The sequence below is a fragment of the Molothrus ater genome, chromosome 3 (assembly GCF_012460135.2).
Source record: "Molothrus ater isolate BHLD 08-10-18 breed brown headed cowbird chromosome 3, BPBGC_Mater_1.1, whole genome shotgun sequence".
Lineage (NCBI taxonomy): Eukaryota > Metazoa > Chordata > Aves > Passeriformes > Icteridae > Molothrus > Molothrus ater.
This window is the reverse complement of record NC_050480.2, coordinates 46,187,192-46,206,724: the sequence shown is the minus strand read 5'-3', so window position 1 is coordinate 46,206,724 and position 19,533 is coordinate 46,187,192. Positions and strand designations below refer to the sequence as shown.

Genomic DNA, 19,533 nt, shown 5'->3' with positions numbered 1-19,533 from the left:
TTATAGGGAATGAAAAATAGCATACCATTTTGTTGGAAAAAAAATTAATTAAATACAGAATCAATTAAAAATGTTATGGAGGTCACCATTAAGAAATGTACATTCTGGTGTCATGCAAAGGTATCTCTGCAACTCCATCCACTGTTTCAAAAGCTTCAATCTGCCAAATTTGGATCAATATTGACTTTTAGTGGCATCTGATGTAGCAACAGCATAGATGCTGCTTAATTCAACAGCATCAGTTAAATGCAGGTCATTGAATTAATTAAGAGTGCATCTGTTACAACTCATCATTTTGTTCTCCCTAATTTTAATAAGCAATTTTGTCAGCATGCTTACTGGAAGTATTACAACATCTTCTTGCACTGAGAAAACCCACAGGACCTATTCATCTGGTTCAACTGTACGTTGTTTAAACAGAGGGTCAAACCAAAGGCTCGCCACTTTGCCCATAAGACAGGTCTAAGATTTGCCGTAAGATTACAGCACATCTGCAGGAGGGAGAATACTTTTCCACAGGTCACTTAAGTCATCCTGAGCAAGAGGAATACCAACAGCAAAGATGCACCAAGGAATGACAACCACAGCCGCTGAGAGTGAATAACCTGAGACTCAGGACAAGGAGCCATCCTGGTTCTATTTTCTGTGCATGCCGAGATTTGACGTGTAGTCAACCCAGCTGAGGCTAGGAGCCCAAATAGAGTAAGAAAAGCAAACTCAACTCAGGCAAAGAATGCTTTGTCCTACCTCAGATTTAGCCCTCAGGTGATCAAGCACTGCATGCTTTCAATTTTACCGGCTAGGGATATTTTTCTTAAATGTTCAGAGAACAAACGTGTCTGAATATTGAGCATGACATAAAATGTCACGAATGCTTAAAGTTGCGGGTCCTTCAGCTCTCGGAGGAAGATGCGAAGGGAAGGAGGGTGTTTTGTCAGACCCCGGGTGAGAATGTCCCTACATAAACAAAGGGATTGGACGTCGTCTTAGGGAAGGGGGGGCGTAGTGGGGGAGCGGGAGGGTGTGAGGGGGAACGAGCGGAGCTAACAGTGCCCGCCAGGTTGGGAAGCCGGCGGGCGGCGGGAGGAGCGGGGCGGCCGGCGGCGGAGGGGAGGCGGGCGGGAGGCGGCGGGCGGGCGTGCGGGCGGGCAGGCCGGTGTGAGCTGTTTGGCCACCGGAGCCAATCGAAAGCGGGGCCTTGATCCTCTCCTCGGGCAGTGGCTGCGCCGAGCCAGTGCCGCGCTCCCCGCGGCCGTCGGGACCGGCACAGCTGCCTCGCTCTCTCCGCGCACCGCTGGCCCCACCGAGCGCCTATGGGCATCTGCAGCCGGCGAGGGCTTCGCACCACCGCCACCGGCAGCAGCGGCAGAGGGCGGCGACCGCCACCCCGCTTCATCGCCCCTTGGGATCTATAGCCGGCGGACGGAGCGCGCTGCGGACCCTTCCCCGCCTCCGTGCAGGTATGGGGCGGCCGGGGGGCGCCCAGCGCCCTGACCTGGCACCGCTCCTCTTGCGGCCGGCTTGCTCCCTTCTTCCTCCTCCTCCTTCTCCTCCTCCCCTGCCCTGCTACCGCCCCTCTGGGGACAGGCGGCGGGCCCCCCGGGCGCGGTGCGGTGACAGCCCGCAGTCCGTCCCGTCCCGCCCCGCAGCCCCGTCCCGCAGCCCCGCGCCGCTCTGCCGCCCGCCCGGCCCGTCCCGCCGCGGCGCGGGGAGTTCGGCGGGGCCGCGCACGCCTCGGGGGAGCGGCGCGTCCGAGCCCTCGCCGCCCGCGGGCGCTGGCAGGGGCACGGAGCGAACTCAGCGAGAGCGGCGCCGGGCTCTGGCTGCCTTGCTCCGAGCGCCCTGGGAAGTCACCTGGATGGCCAGGTTGCCCAGCGTTTGGGGCGTCGTGCGTCGCGTCCCCACGCTCCCCCGCAAAGGAAAAAGAAAGACAAACCAGAAAAAAAAAAATAGTTCGTGCTTGAAACCTGTGCCCCTTTGTACCTTTCTTTCTTTGCTTTGGGTTAATGATGGTTTGTGATTATGAAACCCCACGAGGGATCAGCTCCAAGAGCGAATAGCATTACTTTAAGTCATGACTTGGAAGTATACGTGTGCATATACAGATACTCGGGGTTTTTTTTTACCTTGAACTTGAGGATTATACAAACTCATGTCTGTCTCACAAGGAGCTCCTGACTGACTTTTTGCTAAAGTTAAGGAAATATTTGTGTTTCCACAGGTCTTTCAGAATTGGAGGCACAGGTCTTATAAAAAAATTGCAGTGGCATTTGGTTGAACAGCTCTTATTTTTAGCATGCTATTGTGAAAGTGGTTATATAACTTTTGGTGGATTTTTGAGGACAAAATTAACAGCTCATAACAAGTTAAATCTCTCTTTTTTTTTTTTTTTTTTTTTCCTCTCTCTCTCTGAAAGAGGCGAAATAAAAACAATGAAATCCCAGTGAGTAGGGTCAGGTGAACTCTATCAGCCGAATGATAGAGATTCCCTGAGAAAAATCCTCAGGTTAGGAATCCCACAGTCCTCTCAACAATCATGAAGCAGCAGGTGCAAGACCAAGCAATGTCAGCTCAGAGCTCCAATTAGGAAGTTGCTTATCAGGCTGCTTCAGGGCTATTTCTTGCTCAACCAGAGTGAAATTAGTAATCACTTCAGAATCTTGTGTTCCCACCCGTGCCAATACAATACAGATGCTGTGTTTCCTTAGGGAATTAGATTGTTTCTTGAACTTCAAAAAGTATGGACAGCCTGAAGTATTTGCTCATAATGCTTGATGTATTTTAATGCAGATACTTCACTTACAAAACTTGGTTCCTGCTTCTCACGCTGGTCTTTCTTCATTACTTGCAAAAATTTAGGAGTAAGATGCTAAGATTTTCAAAAATCGCTTCAAGAAAGTAACTGTGTGGAACAGCAGTGTGCCTACCTTGGGAGCCAGGACATGAGGGTGCTGTGACAGTGTTCACACTCTGGGCAAATTATCTCTCTCTCACTTTTGTTGCATGGTCCTCATGAACTGCTGTCATCCAACTGAAGTCCTGAGTTCTTGATTTGTGATCACTGTGCAGCTGAAAAGAGAGGAATGATTTGTAAAATCTCTGTTCTAGGATGAGCGAGAAGCCTCAAGCAAGTAGGATTTTGCCTCCTCCCCTCTCTTGCAGCCCGCTGTTCGGGCAGAGCTCTTGTGTGCAGGGAGGAGGTTCGTGTAGTAGCAGGGAGTTTCACTCAGTCTTCCATTGCAGTGTGATAAGTAAGTGAAAGATGTGTCAGTGAAAAGCATCAGTGAGACCTCCACAAGAGTGCCAGAAAAATAAATGCCGCTAACCCAAGGTTTTGAGCTGATTTGTTTAGCTGAAATATATTTTCTATCTTTTAAATAGACTGTGCATGACTTTCAATGGGGAATATAACAAATGTATGAAAAGTTGAAGAATTTAACTGTGGAGACCTTTGTTTCTTTTCATAGTATCAAGTGAGGATAAAAATTAATATCTGAAGTACCCAGTGAATGGCATGAATAAATTGGAAAATGCTTGATTTCAGTCACCATTTGTCAATCTCTATAAAGAGTAAATCTCAGAGATCCAGATCATCTTTTGTAATGAATAATCCTGTTTGAGTTTTGCTTAATAAATCTGGTAACTGGTTTACTTCTAACACTATTTCTAAAATAACATAATAATTCTGACCCAATCATCAGAAATTGGTAAATTCCCGTTTGGGATTGGTAAAGTGGTGTTTACCAATTTTAGTTAGAATTGTTTCAATGAGCAGTTCCAAGTTACTGAGTAAGAATTGAGCGGTTCAAGCTACTGTGCAGATTTACTGACATCTGAAGAGTATCTTAAAAAGTAGCTCAAAAAAGTCTGTCCCTCCGCACGCAGATGCCCTTGGGTGAGGTTGTACAGTTATAGTGTTGTGGTTCATGGCAGGAGTGGGCTTTTGATGCCCCTGCTTCAGTTGTTCCACTTACTGTCCATCTCTATATAGTTCGTGGTGGGCCAGTTGGACTCCTTTAAGATGAATCTAAACTAAGAGATGTGCTGGAGTTGTTTCTGGAAATACAATCCATATGACCATATCCAGCTTGAAGTAAAACTCTATAAAATACATACAGTGTCTTCTGTGCCTAAATGTTTTGCTGTGCCTGTCAGTTCCTGTTGGGCCGTGCTAGCTGCTGCGGTAGACCTGGTCCATTAGCAGCATGCTGTTCCTGAGGCCCCATGCAGTCTGAAGACCATACTAGCCATCTTTCCCAGGGGTGTGGGCTATAGTCCCTGCTTCTTGTACCATTGCTCACATACCTGTTACCAAAAAACACCTGGATGAGCTGGACAGCACAGCCCTGCAACCAACCAGGGCTGTCCTGCTGAGATATCTTCAGTTCAAAATAAAGATGGCCAATTTTGGTTGTTTTTTTTTTTTTTTTTTCCTAGTCTGGCATGTGATAGGAGGCTAGTTTTTGAGTGGGAGCTTTGGATAGTGTAGCCTTGTGCTTGTCTGCTGGGTGTGGACACAGCAGCTGCATTTAGGAAAGGGCAGCTGGTGCTTCTTCATGGTCGTTTGCCTGTCACTGGCCATAGCCCTTCTGCGTATACAGGTCCGTAAGGCTGTTTGTATTCTCTGTTGCATTTGGGAGTGGTGAGAAATGTTGGCTTGAGACTTTAAAGCTGTCATTTAGAAATGCTTCACTGTGTTCCCTTGGTGCAGCATTGTGGCTGACTGCATCTCCCACAGGGCACCAGAAGTATTGCTTGGGAGGAGATCTCACCTGTGGGGGTAGTTCCTGGATTCCAGCACATGATGAGAATCATGCCCTGATCCTGGAGTATAGTTGCCTCAAGCAGGGGGAGAATGTTTAAGGGGAGATGTTCAGAAACATCCACTAAAAACTTCAAGCTTCATTAAAACATGTTAAACTTTTTTTTTTCCTGCAGTTTTCACTGTAAAGGGAAAAAAGTTTCTGTTTTCTGTTTCTTGGTGATTTGGCTGGTTTCTTACAGTTTCATGTTTTTCTTTAGTTTGCTTCTTTGGGGAAAATGATTTTAAATTGAAAAAATTCTCCTGTTAATTATAAACAATTATGTCTTTTATGAAATAATTTCTTACTTTAAAATATATTATTGGAGTAATCAGGAATCAGATCCTTCTTTCATGTGGGAACAAGATAGTTGTCATTGCTGCAGAAAGTGGATTTCTTACCAACTCTTCAGTTTTACATGCATTTCCATTGGATTATGATGGAAATGGTAGGATTGCATGTGTATAGCATACTTGATACAAATATTCTTCTTGTTGTGGATCACTGTGACTGCTCCAAGACTGCTTTTAGATGGCAGAAGATGGTGTGCTATGCAGAAGAATAAGAAGTGAAAAGGAAGAGGGCATTTCCTACTCCCAAGACTGCATTTCTGTTGCTAGAAGCTGTCTACTCCAAGTATTATTTCAATGCATAGCTTCTCTGTGGGAAGACATATAGATTTTAACATGAGTTGTGTAGATGATGGTATGTCACTTGAAACCATGGTATTTCTTGTTCTCAATGCATTAAGGCTTTTATTATCAATTTTAAGAAGATTTTTGAAGCCTGTTTCAGAAAGGGAAGCAGACCATGAAAATCTGTCTCGCTCCAGGACATTAAAACAGAAGGCAATCCATCTTTCAATATCTGGTATGATACAATCATGGCAACTTCAGTTGTAAACTGTATTTCTCAAAAAGTCATCTTACAGCACCTACTTCTAACATTTTTTTTTCTTCTGTGCTCAACAATATTTATCTATGACATTCTGAACAATATTTATCTATGACATTCTGAATATTTTGTTCTTTGTTGCTGTTCAGATAATATCTCAAAGAGCTATAATGGTGCATTTTAGCTTAGTCAAAAAAGTTAGGGGGATTTGCTAAGGTCAGTTTTTCATGTAGACTGTGCTGCCATATAGAATCGGTTATACTGTAAACGTGAGTTGTATATACAAATATGCATGCTACTGTCTTTATTACAAGATTTTTGGAGAAAGAAAAAGGGTGAATTTATCTCTCATTCCCAACAATTTTAAAGTCATTGTTGCTTGGGAAGTGAGTATTTGAAGAAACCGTAATTTGCAATGAAACTTGAGGAAATTAAAATTGAGATCTATTCAAGTAGGGAAAGACTCATAAAAAAAATGTTTCTGTCTATTTTGTGCTAAGGATGTGGGAGAAGTAAAGTCCACTGTGAAAGTAAAATATATTATTTACCCTCCAAATTTCATTTTGGAACCAGTTTTTATTGAGTGTGATGGGCAGTGCACAAATACAGTGTCAGACTGTGGATTTAACACAATAAATCTTGAAAATTTCCTGAATTTTTAACATCTCTTAAAACTTGGAAACAACACTTGTACAGCTCATGCAGAACGCCTTGTTGACCTTGTGTTGTACAAACACTTTCTGGAGCTGGAAAACTCTGTTGAGCTGGTCTAGATGTGAATTATTTGCCTGTCTCCATTTACATGCAGTGTTTTTGTGGATTCCAGCCACGTCTCATCTATCCTATTACCCTACTTAAGTGCTGTTATGGTAATGCTCAAATAGACTGATATTATACAGTAGTGCTAACAAAAAAAACAAACAGTATTGTAAAAATTCTCCATGACCATTTCTGGAATGGAAGGGCAGGTTTTTTCCCTGGTGCAAATCTCAGACCTAATCTCATTTCCAGTGAGGCCAAAACACTGGCATGGCTTGGAGTTGAGCGAGATCCTGCCCATAAATCTGGCCAGTCTTCATTAAGATAACATCTGAAAAGTTGTCATTTAAAATTATGTGGGAGAGCTTGGGATAGGGGTGTAAATAGTGGATCAGAGCTTCTATCCAAAAGGAAAGCATCCAAAAGGAAGCTCTCAGATAGCAGGCATCCTTGCTCTAGGCATGTTCTTTGTTATGATCCATCTGTCGTTTGTCCGTTCCTGTTCTGTCAACATAATTTGGAGCTCAGTATCCTTTGTGAGGAACAAGATGAGACTGACAGGCAAAGAAGATGGGAATACGTGAACATGTTGCATGACTTAATGGATGCATCCAGTAAAGTCTGCTAATAAAGAGAGAGATGGCTATCTCTTGTATTTTGATTTAAATTGTTCTCTGGCTGACACCTTTCAGATTACTACACACAATGGATTTATACTAAGCATGTTTGTTGACTTTAGTCTATATTCTTCATTAATGATGTCCATGGAAACTTTGCTTGATTCTTCAGTGAGAACAGCTTTTGCTGGGATAGTCTGAAGAGTGACTACTTACAAACTGAAACAATTTCTAAGCATCTTGGATTCCATGTAGGCAGGGGAAGATTGTTCATCTGTCTCTTTAATACTTCTATTCCTTACTGAAGCTGAGCCTTTGTTAAAGTCATGGCTCAGAATGTGTGGCTTCTTAAATGGTAGCTGAAGATTCAAATGCCACAGAAACTGATTATGAGGAATATTTATTTTTTTGTTCAAAAATGACAGAAGATATGTGAAAATAGCACCATTGTGTTTAATTCTTGATATATGTAGTGACCCTGTCTCTGTAGAAACCCTGAAGCAAACAAGACAAATGCACACAACTGGAAATTGAGCTAATATATGTTACCTGAAACTGTCTTGCTTTTGGGTTCCCAAAGACCCTTCAGTCACTTACATTAAGTTATTCAACCACTCAGCCTAGATTTTTGGGTTTTTTTGAACTGTAAGACAAATCCCACCTTTGTCTAATGTACATTCCTCTCACATGAAAAGAGGCTTTAAATACAAACTGTACCATAATAGATCCCATTTTGTTTTCTTTATCTATTTTTTTTAAAGTTGTCTACACTTGGTATTCTTTCTACTTGAAGGAGCATTGCAAAAGCTGCTTCACAAAGTAAAGTCTCCTATTTTCTGAATTCTAAATCCAAAATTCCTGTTGCTTTTTTCCTTCAATTCAGGTAGGCTGCTTCCAACTAGAAAAATATTTTTCTGTTGGTGTTTCAATAGCTGACTTTAAAAATATGATACATGCAAACACTATTTTGAGTACCTATCAGAATTTGCCAATCTTCTCCTTATAAAAATAGCCATGTTTTTTTTCAGTCCAAAAATATAATATTTTGTGAAACTTGTTTCTTTGGAAACAAGTTTATTGTGTTATTCCAAGTTGAGCCTAATTATTTTCTGGACATCTCTAAGGTTTCTTTAAAAGAAGCATATGATATTACAGGAAGAATGTTCCTCTTGTTTGCCAGAGAGCTGTACTATGTTTACTATAATAAGATTAAAGGAAATTTGAAAGTCAACGCTAGCTCAGTGGGAAACTGATAAACACACGTTGTACTTGCAGGAACACTCTGCCCAGTAGTATTAGGAAATTTATCACTATTTATTTAGCAGCTCAAACTCTCTCTGACAAACAGATTTGGTGTCCATTTAAAAGTACACCAGATGTTAAAAAAACTTCTACTAACATTATGGATGGGATTTGTGGAATCTGAGCTGTTATCCTGGCATAGACATCTCGTGTGGTTTAGGATTGGGAATCTCATAGCCTATTCTCTCAAAATAAGGCGTCTGTATCTTATGGATCCCGTCGCTTTCCAAAGACTGTGGTTTGATTCCTGGCACTTCTGGTGAGGTCAGCTATTACAGCCACAGTCATAAACAGCAATTTTCAGAATCTGAGCAAGCTAGACAAGGGTGTAGCTCCTTGGAAAAGTTTTTCTGGAAGAGGTAAAACCAGCAATATCTCTGGATCCATATCTGGCATTGGCAGTTTTTACTCTTGAGAAGAAATGGCTGTCCAGTCTCATATTTACTCATTGTGCCTTGGCCAATGTTTCAACTAGAGACTGAAATCTGGAGAAAGGAAAAGGCCACAGGGATGACTTTTCATTCCTAAGTTTGAGTTGAGGTCATTTTTACATGGTCACAAATGCTGCTTACAAATCAGTAAAATAGAATGAAGAAATTTTGCTATGAAATGCATGCAAGGAAGTCTTATTAGAAATTCTGTGAGTAGAGGGGAATGTGTAATCACATGGTGATACATAAGCTACTATTGTAAATGTCTTCACCACCACCAAAATGGCAGATCTCTTGCCAAAGTGAGCAGATACTCACTGTGTGCTTCTGAGCACCACAAAAGGCCAGTGGATTATTCCCACCATGTGTTGGTAATTAGTTGGAACTGCAGGATGAAGTCATGATTAGTTATAAGCTACTGTGGTTATCTGTTCATGCTGTGTATGGTAATACACTTATTTGATAAATAGGTGATTAGGGAAATTAGTTAATTTCCACACTGCTCTCAACCATGAAATTTCTTAGAAACAAGCCTAAAAAGCAAGGATCATTCTTTGTGTGAAATTTATGGATTTGTATGCTACCCATGAAGTCACCCTAAAATATTAATTCCTTTTCCTGGAAATGTAAGGTGTAAATTTGAGCTCCTAACCTGCTTCATATATTATAGTCTGTTGTAATTTGTTCAAGCTGTGGAGGAATAATATCATTCTCTTGTGTTCCTCTCCCCACTCCCCCACCCCTAAATGTTCTTTAAAGGTCTGTGGAATCAGTGGAGATGACCTTTCCATGCCAGCTGAGTTATCATTTCATTAAGGGCCATGCCTTTCCATTATAGCCATGTACAGTCCAGCATGTTGTGGAGTCTTTGAGATTTCCAGGAACCATGAGAATTTTTATTCTGCCTTTAGGTGATCCGTTCAGGTAGGTGAACTGCAGATGCATGGGTACACAGCCCATACCAAAGGTTTCCTGTCTCAAAGGAGACTGTTGTGTGCGCAACTCTGCTGGCCACTCCAGGAGTGAGTTTTTCTGCAGATCTGTCCTTGGCAAGTTCACCTGCAGATTGAAGAAATCTCTGGCTTTGTCATTAGGTAAACCAGAGTATTGCCTGTTTTGGTGTTTCTGCTTAGCTTTGTCCCCATAGATAGACCTAGACTGCAGTCAGAGTGCTTGCAGGGTGCTCTGTTTTATACAAATTGTAACTCAAGGCTCTACGGCACACTGCCAGTTCATCTCCCCACTCGGACGCCAGCTTCGTTTACTCATATAAATAACTGGGTAGCAGTCAAACATGATTAAGCTGTTACTTTATCTGAATGTGTAAGATACAGAGAGTTGGAGATGCTAATGCCATGCTTGTTGTTTGGGTTTTCTTCTTCCACACTGAAATTTAGATGTGTTTTTTAAGACCGTTGAAAGTTATTGGTCATTCATTTGGTTTAGATTTATTGTCACTGTTTATAAAACTACCCCAAATTAATTGTTTTTCTTGTTAAATTAGAATCTGCATGGTTGGGTCTGTATTCATTAAAGGGAGGCTTATTTTCTATTATAAAAATGAACTGCAATTTAAGATTTTTTGGTTATGAAGTGCTCCAAATTAGATTTTTTTTTCTCCAATATATTTATTTTTCCTTTAAAAACATTTAAACACTGACTTACTTTGCTGTGATTAAGGCTGATGCCTTAATTTGGGCAACAGATACACTTTGAACTTCCAGATGCACAATAACATATAAGCAGTCAGTCACACAGGAGTGCTGATAGAATTTTTTGGGTGAGAGTCATGCTTCTGTGTGTTTTTTAAGTCTTGTCTTCATACTAATTGTAAACCTTTCCTAAAGCTTCTGTGATGGCCTTTTGATTTCAATTCATGACCAGTGTTTTTTAGGTGACAGAATCTAAGAATCTCTGAAGTCTGTGAAATGGTTTAGCCTTTTCTGTTTGCTAAGCCCCACACGGCCGCTCACGCACTCCCCTGCCTGGTGGGACTGGGAGAGAGAATCAAAAGAGTAAAAGTGAGAAAACTTGTGGGTTGAGATAAAGATGGTTTAATAGGGAAAGCAAAAGCTGAACATGCAAGCAAAGCAAAAGAGGGAATTTGTTCACTCCTTCCCATGTGCAGGCAGGTGTTCAGCCATCCCCAGGAAAGCAGGGTTCACCGTGGGCAGTGGTGACTTGGCAAGACAAATGCCAGCCCTGCAAACAGTTCTCCTACCTTGTCACCACATGAATATCCCATGTGTGAGGTGGCATCAGCTGTCATGGTTGTGTCCCCCCACTTCTTGTTCATCCTAAGCCTTCTTTCTTAGTGGGGTCAGATCAGAAGCAGAAAAGGCCTTGGTGCTGTAGAAGTGCTGCTTGGCAATAACTAAAATTTCCTGTGTTACCAACACTGTCATATCCAAAATAGCTGTATACCAGCTACTGTCAGGAAAATTAACTCTATTAAGTCTCCCTGCCAAAACCATCACAAGGTATTAATGGTCCACGTTTTGTTCTTCTGCCTACAGCTATGCCCATGTGACATCACTTTAGCTAGACATAGGTCTAAACTTTTAAACTGAAAGGGTTATCCTGCCCTTGGCTCTGCTTCTGGCCATTAGGCTGTGTCTTAATTCTGTTCCAGCCTTTCTTTGTGCCCTCTGGCATGTCTGAAATGGTATACAATCAATACATATGGGAAACTGGTTCAGAAACTGTGCTGTAAATATTGACATAAGTGTTCAAAACACTCTATATCCCCTAACTAATGAGGCTGGTAGGTGCAGACTCCTTGCATGATGTCTTGAAAACCCTGTTAGTACCAAGTGGCCCTAGTGGTCTAGATAGATGAGCTTAGTTGCTAAGTGTGGAAAATCTTTAGATAAGATTGTTATTTAAGAGACAGCCTGGAGACCAGAATTCCCAAATCTTCTGAAATGACGTGAGCTAATGGGAGTGGTGAGACCCAGGAACAGCTTGCTGAGAGAAGCTGTGTGCATCTGCAAATGTTCAAGACCAGGTTGGATGGGGTTTTGAGCAACTTGGTCTAGTGGAATATGTCATTGCCCATGGCAGGAGGATTGGACTAGCAGGTCTTTAAATTTCCCTTTTAACCCAAACCATTATGTGATTGTATAATGCTGTCATTGTTTGAACAGAACCTTATGGTTCACTTTATGAACTGTAAAAACTCTTATTGTCATTGAGCACTTTAAAAAAATTGTGAAAGGCTAACATGTTTCTCTTATTAACTGCTATTGCGGTGTGATACATGTGCATGCGAGCAAATATGAATAGTATCTAAAAGAGGTAGCTCTGTCTTTATGTGTAGATACAAAAAAATTTAAATGTTTTGTTTTTCTGCAAAGCCTATAAGGACATGAATTCTAATGCAGATTTGCACACACTGGATTAAATTCCTTGCACAGAGAAGGAGAACAATGTATTACTTCAAGACAATGAGAATATTCTTTTATACTTAAAAAACCTAACACTTTTATCCATGCCTTCTATACAGTGAGAATTTCACCCCAGTGTGTATTGCTATGCTACCTTCATTATTTAGTGTTTATAACCTGGGACATCCAAAGTTTTTATGTATGTTTTGCACAAGGCCATCTGTAAAAAAAAAAATTAAATGTAGTGAAAGAAAGAGACAACGATTGCTAATTGCCCTTTCACTTTTCTTTTTTGAAGCAGCATATCTAAACCCAAGTAATATGAAGTAGGGAAGAGAGGATTTGCTTCTGATGAGTTGAATTATTCTGTACATAGATTATTCATGGACATTTCAGTTATACCTTTTAGTCTGTGTGATTTTCTTGGTAGTTGTGAGTAGTCAACATAATATTTCAATGGAAACTTTCAAAACAACTTTCTACCTACCTACGTTTTATGATAAAACTTGTATCTTGTAATTCTGAAATTATTCAATCAGCTTTTCCTGACTTGCATATATTGTAAAGGTCAGAATTGATTTCAAATTTGAATTAAACTAGCTCAGGTTCTTTGAGACATGGAGTTAACCTACTAAAGATTATGTCCACTAAAGGGTTGACATTAACTCTTCTGAACTTCATTCTTTTAGAGTCACCTTATTTATAGCAAGATAAATGCACTTTCAGCTCTTGCACAGAGTGGCAAAAGCATTATTTGGGTAGCCTAAGTAATCTAAAATATATCTTATCTGGGAAACCTTAAAGGATCTATTTATTCAAAAAGTTAGGAAAATTTAAGGGATGTATACTTACAGCCTGGATTTCAGAATATACAACTGCTGCTTGCACATTTTAAGAGGACTGTTAATTTCTTTTAATTAAATAGAATGTTTTAAACATCATAAGCTATGTTTTCACAGAGTTTATAGGAAAGATATCATGCCATGCTAGAAATTTATATAAGAACTTGAAAAGTACATTCAAGAAGAAAATCCAAACAGATTAATGCTTTTATGTTAGTGAAAAAAAAAGAAAAATGCAAATAGTGACAGAAATGAAAAGTGAGTTGAACTTTTCAGTGGTCTGAAGTTAACTTCCAGACTATTTATGGCTTCACAGTGTGTGTAGGTTCAGCAAGTGTTTTGGGCTTTTAAAAGCAGCTTTAGGGGTTTTTTTTTGTTCATTGCAAGCTATTCTGCTCACACATTCACTGTTTTTTCAAGTATTTTTACATGGCAATTTAACATGATTCCTAAGAAATACTTACAAGATGCATCTTTAAGTAAGATATCTGTCTGTAAGCCAACTATCTCTTAGGGTATAATCTTTTTCTAGGAGTGTATAAATACAGCTTGCTGCTATTAAGGCTTTTCATGAGAAGTTAAGTGGAATTTATTACTTCATAGACTTCCTTGGTTAGCATATGTGAGGGAACTCATGTCTAACCACTGGTAGATTTTTATGTTGAGTAACCTTTACAAGTATTCATTGCATGTTAACTCTTGACAGATAAAATTACTTATTCACTATTGACTTCTCTTTGAAGGATGATTTACTTTGTCACTACTGAGTCATCTCCATGCTATGTTGAGGCAGCAGTCTCTCTCCAGATCATCTTGTGGCATGCAGCTATTGCCCTGATGAAGAGTTGCTAGAGGTCTGCGGGAGGAGTGTGCAGGAGAAAAGGGAGAAGGACAAACGCTGGCTGAATCTGTGCTGAGGACAGCAATCACTAGTGTCTGCAAGAAGAAGAGTTTCACACTGTAGATCTTACTTGCTCCTGTTCACAGGGCAGCTCTGCAGGGCATAGTAGGGGAGTGGGGAGATGCAGGCTAAGTATTTAGCCGTTTTCTCTTTCTCTCTTTCTGCTCATGCCATTGTGTTATTTTGCTACACTAATAAAATCAAGAATCCAGAATTGCTGTGACATTGCTCCTCTGTCTCGGTCACCTTCTCATATCAGCTTACCCTTCAGTTAAAATATACCTGTTCACCCAACCTTGAATATGTGTATGACTTGCAATAAAACCTCGATTCATGCATAAGTTAATGAAAGGAATATTTCTCTTTCATTCTGGAAATTTCAACACAATCTCTGAGTAATTTAAAAAGAACTTAAGAATAATCTACATGTATTTGACCCCAGTGGCAGTGCTTAGTTACGTGGTGGGTAAAAGCAGCCTTTGCCTTGTCTCTTCCCACCTATTTTCACTATGCAGAAGACTGGCCTGTTAAGAAGATCCAAGGAGTTCTACAAATAACAATGCTTAGAGTGCTAGTTTGTGAACATGAAGCCCCAAACATTTTGTTGGGTAACTTACTTACATTAAACCTTTTTATTAACAGCGCTGAAGTTTTCTTCTGCCTAAAATTACAAAGGCTAAAAATTTTATATGCTCCTTGGTCAGTATGTGGAGCTGTGAAGATATATTAGCCAGACAGTCTTAATTTATTAAATCTTGCAGAGAAGCAGGAGAATAATAGCTAAGGTAAACTGCTTTGTGGTGACCTGCCTAGGTGGCTTCCAAACAAAATGAACTGTAGACTGAACTGCACAGTATTATGGAAGTGCAAGGCATAGTTTTCCAAAGCACCTGTTTTTGAATGGGAAAATGAGCAACCAAAATAATTCAGTAGAGGCATCACTCTCAGGACCCCTAAGGACTATTGAAGAACACAAAAATTAGATGTCCGGTATCAGGAATTCCAGAGGTAGGGCAGACACCTGTAGCTGCCAATAGGGAGTTTGGGGGATTAGCCTTAAAGTGTACGTAAGTTAGTGTGTTAAAGTGGGAAATTATTAAACTTCAAATAATGCTGAAGAAATTAATGTTTACAGAGCCCTACATTTTGTAAGTGGAGGCTTCTGCAGAAGTGTTTGGAAAAAAAAAGGAGGAAGAATGATTGAGAAATGCTGCAAGGTTCTGCTTAATGCTCCCATTTTTGGATGTATCTGCTGAGATTTTCAATCTGCCTGGAAAAAGTTGCAACTGCAGGCTGGGGAGGATCACTTTGAGGGTTGAATGCATAGGTTAAATTACACTCTGGAACTAAAGGTGATAAGATCCTTGGAGCTATAAGAAGATGAAATTAGATCCAAAGTACAGCTATATACATTTTACCCCCTCCCTTCTACTGTCGAGCCCTCACATAAGGAATGGCCCCTGCTGCCAGTAGCCAAAATGTCACAGTTTAGAACTGGTGAGCCTTTCAGGGGCTGTGGGATTTCCGAGATGCTGTTAAGGATCACTGAACATGACTTTACTCCAAGTCCCATATAACAACCAATTTTTCAAGTCCAAAGTTCAGTTCGGAGCTGTGCACACAAAGGAGCACAGATACTGAATTCTTCACTGATACTGTATTAGCCTTGCATGAGAAGAGATTAGGATCAGCCTTTCTTTGCTGAAATGATTTGCCTGGTACCGCCAACTGGCAGTAAGTAGGTCCTTCCAGCCAGGAAACTACCAAACAAGACATTTGTGTTATGAAGCCAACAAGTAATGCAAAAACATTGTGGGAAAATTACCATTAGCTTCATAAAAACAGTTATGTGTCACCATTGCTGAAACTGAACCTCATGACTTCAGATGATCTGATATCTCTGGCTTCTTCAGCTGGTCTGGTATCTGTGAAGTGAACCTTAACTAAGTCTTAATTTGATTCAAATCAGGAGTGTAAATCAATGGAATATGAGGTGATTCCTATTATATTTATATATTTATTGCTTTAGAAATGCATGGCACTTGTGCCACAAAATGCTCCTCATTTCTTTACATTTTCTCCCAGAAAAATTTGTGTTACAGCTTTTTCTCCTTCTTCACTTACTTCAATGTTTTACCCACAATGGTCTTCCATTAAGTTCTTACTAGATCCCTATACCTAAGGTCATGGAAAGATAAAATGTTAGTAGATAGTTATCTTTGGTGTTGGTACTAAATTATTGTGGGCTCAAATGTCTTAGAAAGGCATTTAATGGGAGACTGAACCATTCTCACATGTCCTAAGTGAGTCTGCCAGGCAGCTTCACTAACTTGCATAAGAAAGAAAAATCAGAAAGCAGAAAGTTTGGGTTACCTCTGGCTGGCAGGATTTCATTGAACTGGATGTCTTTAGAAAAGAGGGAACTTGTTGAGGCACTTTTAGGGGATCCCTTTTTAGCTATGTTTTATGGGACCTCTTGAAATACTGGTGGTTTTGTAAAGCCAAGGGCTTCTCTAACCTAGATTAGGATTTGCTAGGCTAGATTTATTTGCCATTTCAAACTAGGCAGAAAACATTCATCTTCTGAGTTTTCTCTTCCCTTGTCCATTTTTTTCCTCTTCATAGTTAGATGAAAAATAATTAAAAGTATAATATGATTTTAAATATAAAAAATAACTAAAGAAGCAGCATGGTATTAAGTGCAAATGAAAAATAATTTGTAGTAGAATTTCAAGATATTCTAAGAACATAAATGTTGTTAATATGTTGTTTTAAATTACTTCCTGGTAAACTTTTTTTTTTTGTGTGTCATATTTATTCTTTTTTTTTTTCCTATCTTTCGGCTGTCATAACTAATCTGTAAGCATTTGCTGGCTACTTCAAACTGATCAAGTATTTTTAATACAGTACATTTTTGTGCTGCCTGAAATGTGTCAAGTATCAGCAAGCTTACCTGAAGACAGATCATTGCCTGATCTAAATGACTATATATTTTAAACCCCAAGGATTTTGTACCAGTATTCCCACAGAGTAAAATTATTGTGTCTCTATTGTGTCTATTGAACTAAAATATTTTTTTCCATTCACTTCAATGAAGTCAGTATTTGTCAAATAAAGCCTCTGAAATATTTTTAAATACATATTTGGAGAGTATCCACCCATCTGCCATGTTTTCTTTTCTTGAGCTTACTGAACACAGTGGGCAGGTGTGGAACTTTTTGTTGGTAGAAGCATTGCCAGTATTGCCTAGTGCATGAAGCCTTGCAGGGTGTTCTCATCCTCTGCTGCACTGATCTGTTTAAGGATTCTGTCTTGTAATAAACTTCCTTTTGTTTCAATCTTGCAGTAATTCCTGGCAAAGAGTGATGGATTTACTTTTTATTAGACCGTGAACACATGTATATCCACTTGATTCTAGCTTTGCATTGGTTTACAGGCGAGTATACATGTAGCATTGGTTTAAAAAACGTAGCAACTGGCTTCTCTCAGAAATAGCAGTATATTTGTTACTAAATAACAGTACATTTAAGAATAAGAATATAAGAGTAATGATAAGAATGTAATAGTAAAAAAATAACTAATATGGGTTGTAGGTTGCTTTTAGTGAATGACTCTTTCCTGGCTTTTACAAAACCACACACTGCAATGTCACCTCACCTGTTTATAGTAATCACAATTATTAGACTATATCTAGGTAAGGAAGAAGTTCCTCATAGGAAAAATGCCAAGAAGAAGCCTTTACTTTCTGTATTAATTTTAGGGAACTACCAACAGTAAGTAAATCATATTTCAAAACTTATATCAGTTTTGGAAGGATAAAGAAGGCAGATGGGAAACTTGAATTCTATTCCAGTGTGTGTTCAGTTTCTGTTTGAGGGCAATTTCATTATCTTATTTGTCGTGCTCTGTGGGAAAGGGAGTGTTGGACAGTGGGTAGAGCTTCACAGAGCTCTGCTGTGCTTGTAGGACAAATACCATAGCTTTATGATAACAGCTGTTGACAAACTATTCCACACCTGTTAATTACAGGTATTACAAATAGAGAGGAATTTGGGTGTTTGCTGTCATGAGGACATTACAGATGTTTTCTTCTGTGCAAACCTCTGCAGTTGGCCTCAGATCTTTGAGGATGTGGTTGTTTGTCAGCCTGTTCTGTCATCTTGAGACCTCTGGGTAAGAAGCCACTCAGCTGTCCAGCTGTCCCATTCAGTTTTTGGTTGTGGAATTTGGCAGCTCCATCAGCTGGTGTCATTGCAGCAGCAGTGCCATTGCCAGTCTTCTAATTCAGTGCATCTGTCACTGCATCTGAAGGGACCGTGGGGAAGAAGTGTGCATGGCACAATATTTCTATCTTCTCATCTAACCATCCTGGCTAATTAAACAGTTTTGACTCCTCTCTCTTGAAATTGGTCTTTAAAGATGGTTTAAAACTGTACCCAAATTAGCCTTATGTGGAAAATTGTGTCTATGTGTTTTATGCATATTTAAATATGTTTCAGGAAACCTGATTTATTTTCTACTGATTTATAACTTACATTCATTTTCTTCAGAAATAAACAAGGCAATGTTTCCTCTGAATAACAAATTTTGGAAAAGCCAAAGCATTCTTCAAAATCTTGAATCTTGCCCTCCTTTGCCAACAGAGGAGCATTGCACAAAAGTTATGTATTCTGCCTGCAGCAAAAGAAGTCAAACTGAGTCTTTAATTCTGAAACCATCTGCTTGTATCTGCATTGTAAGCCTGGTAGGTTCACATTTAGCAGATTGCAGTGTGTTAAACATCAAGCTGGCTTTGAGTAGTGGTTTGGTGACCACTAGCAAAAAGAATGAGGGTTTATTTCTGCAATAGCACAAAACCTAAAAGCCTAGGAGGATGAGAAGAAAGATGAAAAAACTAGACAAAAAAACCTCCACAACCTATTAAAAAGATGGTTCTTTGGTAGATAATAATTGTTCTATGTTATATATGTATATATATATCTATTTACTTAGAAGGGAATTTAGGAACTTTGGGAAGTTGTCTGGCTCTTCTCCTGCTTATTAGGATCCATTTAATCTAATGCAATCCATGGCAAATGTGATTTTTTTCCTTTTGCATCACATTTTCCTTAATAATCGTGATGATGAGTTTCCAAACTTAGGGAAATCAATTCCAATGCCTCACTATCTGTATCATGGTGCTTGCTAATAGGAATATTGCCTGAAATCTTATCTGCTAACATTACTACATTTGAATCTGTGAAGACTAAAACCATAATTTAATTCTTTGCTATTGCCTATTATGCATTTAAAAGCTATTAACATCACTCCTCTGGACTTTGCTTCTTTGTATTAAAGAGCGCTGATTCCTACAGTCCTGCCACATTGAGTTGGTTTCTGTGTATATAAATGCTCTTGTCTTTCTTCCTTGCCTCCCCTTGGGAAGACTGCATGGATTTCCTGAAGCATGGTGCCCAGAACTAGTTCATAATTTACTACTTTCCATTCTGTGTTTGTGCACCCATGTTTTCAGGGCCAAAAATAGACTCTTGATTTGTCCTTAACATCTTCAGTGTACCATCAGCAAAGAGTGGTGGCCACACATCTGAGTTTAGCATAT

The 19,533-nt window shown here is 39.9% G+C and overlaps 1 protein-coding gene across 1 annotated transcript in view; it reads left to right on the top strand.

Moving 5' to 3' along the window:
- Positions 1-1,206: 1,206 nt before the first annotated feature.
- Positions 1,207-19,533, top strand: part of GREM2 (gremlin 2, DAN family BMP antagonist) — a 41,557-nt gene continuing 23,230 nt past the window's right edge. The window contains exon 1 of the mRNA XM_036381272.2: positions 1,207-1,460. The gene's annotated coding sequence lies outside the window, so the exon portion shown is untranslated. The remainder of the gene's footprint in view (positions 1,461-19,533) is intronic.